Here is a 6,155-nt window from a genome sequence, read left to right on the forward strand (position 1 = left end):
GTGCTTCATGGGACTCATCAGTCCATGATTTTTTTCCTGATGCAATAAATATTGACTTCTAGGATGAGTCTATTTCCCCCATGCGACTGCTGATTTTGGTATCTGCAGAACTTAACTCCAGATTCATAACTTACCTTCTTCCTTGTACAGCATTTAGAGTGAAATTACTATTGCACTGAAAATATAATTGACTATTTTATTTAGTGTTGAAACTGTCTAGTTCTTTAAATTCTCAAAAAGCTATTTAATTACTTAGAGTTTGCACACAAGTTTTACTTATTCATAAACCTAAAAAGTGAGGCTAGGATCTCCCCCATGGCAAAATAAATAAATAAATAAACTAACAAACGTTACCCATTTGGCAAAACATTCAATATACTCGGGAAAACATGGAAATCCTAGAATGTATTGGCTGATTTAGCTCCATGTCAGCCCACACGAGGAGGAGTGTTGATTTCCCTGCAGAAACCCTGGGGTAAGGCAGGTTCCCTTAGCTCCTCCTCTCTTTCCTGTCACCGCAGTGAGTATTCTGCCCACAGCACTATTCTTTCTTTAGTATCTCACCTTCCCCAAGCCTCAACATATTTTTGAATGTTACTTTTATTGACATGCAAAATCATGTAGACCTACCTAACATGAAGAGAAAGATTTCCTAAAGATTAACTTGACGATGCAGAGCATCGAAGTGGAAATACCTGTGCCAGAGGCACCGGGTTCAAGGTCTGGGAGATTGAGGCCGGCCGGGGACATGCTTGGCAGCACAAAGCAGAGAGTGTTGGCATAAATGCTGGGACCATGCTCGTTAGTGCCACGGCTGGGCAAGTGCTCCTCACAGAGCGTCCTGTCCAAATGGCTGCATCTTAGGAACATAAAAGACGAACATCCTGACAGAAATAGGTGTATCACGCAAGGCACACAGAGCACAGGATGTACATAGAACAGGAAGGCATTTCTCATGGGGTTGGAGAAAATCTTTGAGAAAGTATTCATTTCAGATAGGCAGCAATAAATTGCCCACTTCGTAGCTTCTGGTTATGATTTTGTCTGGGACTGGCAAGATTTATTTCATTTTGAATCAGCGCAGGGGCTGCAGGCTCAGGAGCCTGACTTCCACTTTAGGAAGAAGAACCTTGCCAACTTCCGTGAAGGTGTGTGCCTTCCCACGGACAGTGTGCAAGGTCCCCTCCCTCCACACGCCCGCTGCCCTAGCTGTCTGTAAATAGCAGCTGCTCTAACAGAAGTGAAGAGATATTCATTTGGGTTTTGATTTGCATTTCCTTGATGGTCAGTGCTGCTGGAGACCTTCACATTGACCTATTTGCCATTCATCTGACTCCTTGTGGGAAACGTCTAAGCAGGTCTTGCTCATTTCTAGTCAGGTGCTGTACTTTCTTGCTACCGAGTACTTTAGTACCTTTTCTACACTAGCCCTTTGTTGGAGGGACAGTTGAAAAGCTCTTCTCCTATTCTGTAATCGTCCCTTTACTCTGCTGTTTTCTTTTCTGTGTGTGTATACTTTTTAGTTTGATGCGATTTCATTTTTTCTCTTTTTGCTTTGTTTCCTGTGCTTTTGAGGCCACTTTCCCTCAAAAATCATTGTCTAGACCAACATTATGGAGATTCTCTCTGTGTTTTCTCCTGGTAGGTTCGTAGCTTGGGGTCTTATGTTTTAACCCTTTCATCTATTGGGGGATGGTTTTGCATATGATGATGGGTACTGGTCTATTTCCACCCTCTGTGTGGATAACCAGTTTTCCCAGTACCATTTATTGAGGAAACTATTCTTTTCTCTGTGAGCCCTTGACAACTTTATCAAATACCAGTTGCTGTAAATGTGTGGATTCACTTCTGGATTCTCTGTTCTGTCCATTGGTCCATGTGCCTGATTTTTTCCTGGCATCCTGCTGTGTGGGTTAGCACAGCTTTGAAACGTGTTTTGAAGCCAGGAAATGTTATGCTTTCAGCTTTGTTGTTTTTTTCACAAGATTATACTTGCCTTGGAGTTTAGACATGGAGTTTAGGTTTTTCCCAGCTCTTGAATACTAATACAATCAACATTTTGATAATGAGTACATTGAATATGTAGATGATTTTGATATAGATTAAGTGGAATGTTTCCTCATTTATTTGCTATCTGGATGATCTTTACACGCCAAAAGTACATGTTAAAAATCTGTAGTTAGTTTCTACTACTCCCTCCAGACCTGTTAATATTTGCTTTGTTTGTGTTCTGATTTTAGAGGAATAATGCATTTACAGTTGTTTTGTCCTCTTGCTGGTTTGACAGTTTTATATATTTAACTTGGTCCTGTTTTAGAGTTCACCTGTTTTTATAGATTTTTTTTAAATCTGGTATTTGTGTGGCTCCTCCTGCTTCTTTCTGTTTCCTGTTTGTGTGGACTGTCTTTTCTCCTGGCTTCCCTTTCAGTCTGAGCACGTCCTTACAGGCAAGGAGAGTCTCTTGTAAGCAGCATGTGGTTACAGCATGTGGGTCTTTAAAAAAAAAAAAAACCAGAAAACACATACTGGTGTGGTGTTTGCATCGTCTACACAGGGACTCCACCTGTGAGTTAAATCAGGTGACTGCAGTACCCACCAGCAGCTTGGCCCGAGTTCAGAGCTCGCCAGTTCTGCTGGGCAGCAGAGCCTGGCCAACTGCTCTGCCAGAACTCAGAGTGAGGGCAGCAGCCCAGCCTCCCAGAGAATGGAAGACAGGTGGGGTTGCTCAGGGTCGTTTACAGCTGGTCCACCCAGAACCACGGGAAGCCTTCATAGTGCAGATCCAGCCTGCCAAGGAGCCTCCGTCAGACCAGAAGCTGGCTGTCTCTGCAACTGTGTGAACAGCACAGAGACATAGGACCCCCAAAACACAACAGCAGCCAAAGACACCTTGACCAACAGGCCATAGAGCAAGGGAGGCCCACGACACTCCAGAAGTATCCAAGCAGCTTCCTTACGTGTTCCCCAAACCCATATTTATCTCTTGGCAATGACAACAGTTTTTCAGAGAAGAAAACACAGCATTATTCATTTTCCACCCCAGGATCACCTACAGTTCCTATGTGTCTAATCTGAACATTTTAAAAACATAAACATCTGTGCATGATAAACTCTCTACCTTCATCGGATAAAATGGAGATGGTATATAAACCTCCGCACTCTGAGATAAACACTTGGCAGAGTCAAGGACGGACCCAAGCAGGTGCAAGAAACACACCATTTTGTATTGAAACCTGAAATCCCAGCCCTGCTATGGGGCCAGGGCTATGGACCTACATGGATGTGTCCCAAGAGGCCCCTGTCACCTGCCTGTGCACTGCTGTGAGGGGTGGGGATGGTGGGAGGTGGGCCACTGGGGTGTGCCCTTGGAGGGGTGGAGCAAGCAAGGCCCGCCCTTTTCTCTCTCACTTCCTGGCTGCCATGAGGTGATGAGGCTCCTCCACCAAGTGCTCCCTGACAAGATGCCCTGCCACACCACAGGCCCAGGAGCACTGATGCCAACAGACCATGGGCTGAAACCACGAGGCAATGTCTCTGCTAGTGCCTCAGGTCTATCTTTCCAACAATACTTTCAGGAATGCCAACTTTAATTACTGTACATGTCACATAGTGTATGAGAGATATTGTTTATGAATGATTCAAAACAGTATATTTTGATTTAAATCTTAATTGCTTTTCATTGAATGTGAAGTATTAATTTGAAAGTGAAATCCCACTACCAGCAATAGACAGTTTTGTTGAAATACTCTAATAAGGAACAATAGCCAGTTCCATAAATAAATTTATTTTTATTTATTTTTTTATTGTTGGTAGTTCAAAACATTACATAGTTCGTAATATATCATATTTCACAGTTTGATTCAAGTGGGTTATGAACTCCCATTTTTACCCCATATACAGATTGCTGTATCACATCAGTTACACTTTCATTGATTTACATATTGCCATTCTAGTGTCTGATGTATTCTGCTGTCTTTCCTATTCTCTACTATCTCCCCTCCCCTCCCCTCCCCTCCCCTCCCCTCCCCTTTTCTCTCTCTACCCCCTCTACTGTAAATCATTTCTTCCACTTGTATTATTCTTCTCTTACCCCTCCTTTCCTCTTATATGTAATTTTGTATAACCCTGAGGATCACCTTCCATTTCCATGCGATTTCCCTTCTCACTCCCTTTCCCTCCCACCTCTCATCCCTATTTAATGTTAATCTTCTTCTCAAGCTCTTCGTCCCTACCCTGTCCTTGGTTACTCCCCTTATATCAAAGCAGTCATTTGGCATTTGTTTTTTAAGAATTGGCTAGCTTCACTTAGCATATTCTGCTCTAATGCCATCCATTTCCATCCAAATTCTATGATTTTGTCATTTTTTAAAGCAGAGTAATACTCCATTGTGTATAAATGCCACATTTTTTTTATCCATTCATCTATTGAAGGGCATCTAGGTTGGTTCCACAATCTTGCTATCGTGAATTGTGCTGCTATGAACATCGATGTAGCAGTGTCCCTATAGCATGCTCTTATTAGGTCTTTAGGGAATAGACCGAGAAGGGGAATAGCTGGGTCAAATGGTGGTTCCATTCCCAGCTTTCCAAGAAATCTCCATACTGCTTTCCAAATTGGCTGCACCAATTTGCAGTCCCACCAACAATGAACAAGTGTACCCTTTTCCCCGCATCCTCTCCAGCACTTGTTGGTGTTTGACTTCATAATGGCTGCCAATCTTACTGGAGTGAGATGGTATCTTAGGGTGGTTTTGATTTGCATTTCTCTGACTGCTAGCGATGGTGAGCATTTTTTCATGTACTTGTTGATTGATTGTATGTCCTCCTCTGAGAAGTGTCTGTTCAGGTCCTTGGCCCATTTGTTGATTGGGTTATTTGTTATCTTATTGTCTAATTTTTTGAGTGCTTTGTATACTCTGGAAATTAGGGCTCTATCTGAAGTGTGTGGAGTAAAGATTTGTTCCCAGGATATAGGCTCCCTGTTTATCTCTCTTATTGTTTCTTTTGCTGAGAAAAAACTTTTTAGTTTGAGTAAGTCCCATTTGTTGATTCTAGTTGTTAACTCTTGCACTATGGGTGTCCTATTGAGGAATTTGGAGCCCGACCCCACAGTATGTAGATCATAGCCAACTTTTTCTTCTATCAGACGCCATGTCTCTGATTTAATATCCAGCTCCTTGATCCATTTTGAGTTAACTTTTGTGCATGGCGAGAGATAGGGATTCAGTTTCATTTTGATGCAAATGGATTTCCAGTTTTCCCAGCACCATTTGTTAAAGATGCTATCCTTCCTCCATTGCATGCTTTTAGCCCCTTTATCAAATATAAGATAGTTGTAGTTTTGTGGATTGGTTATTGTGTCCTCTATTCTGTACCATTGGTCCACCCGCCTGTTTTGGTACCAGTACCATGCTGTTTTTGTTACTATTGCTCTGTAGTATAGTTTGAAGTCTGGTATCGCTATACCGCCTGATTCACACTTCCTGCTTAGCATTGTTTTTGCTATTCTGGGTCTTTTATTATTCCATATGAATTTCATGATTGTTTTATCTATTTCTACAAGAAATGCTGTTGGGATTTTGATTGGCATTGCATTGAACTTATAGAGAACTTTTGGTAATATCGCCATTTTGATGATGTTAGTTCTGCCTATCCATGAACAGGGTATATTTTTCCATCTTCTAAGGTCTTCTTCTATATCTCTCTTTAGGGTTCTGTAGTTTTCATTGTATAAGTCTTTCACCTCTTTTGTTAGGTTGATTCCCAAGTATTTTATTTTATTTTTTTGAGGATATTGTGAATGGAGTGTTTTTCCTCATTTTTCCATTTACTTTATAACTTCTACAATTTTCTTAGTACTCTTATTTTTTTCATGTATATTTTTCTTTTTTGCTTTCATGCTCTCTTAGTATTTTCCCTTATCTTTTTGAATTATTTAAAGCAATGGATATTTAGTCTTTGTCTATTAAATTTGAAGTTAGTGTCTTTATATTAGTATTTGTAGATTAATTTTGTTTTTTTAATGGGACACATTTTCCTGTTTCTTTGTGTGTCTTGTGATCTTTTGTTGACAAATGGGCTTTATATAAGACATCATCTATAAGACATCACCTGTCATTGAAGCCTGGCTCTCTGTGTGCTAGAAACCTGCTTGA

This window comes from Spermophilus citellus (genome assembly GCF_964194105.1).
Source record: "Spermophilus citellus genome assembly, chromosome: 1".
In the NCBI taxonomy this organism is placed as follows: Eukaryota; Metazoa; Chordata; class Mammalia; order Rodentia; family Sciuridae; genus Spermophilus; species Spermophilus citellus.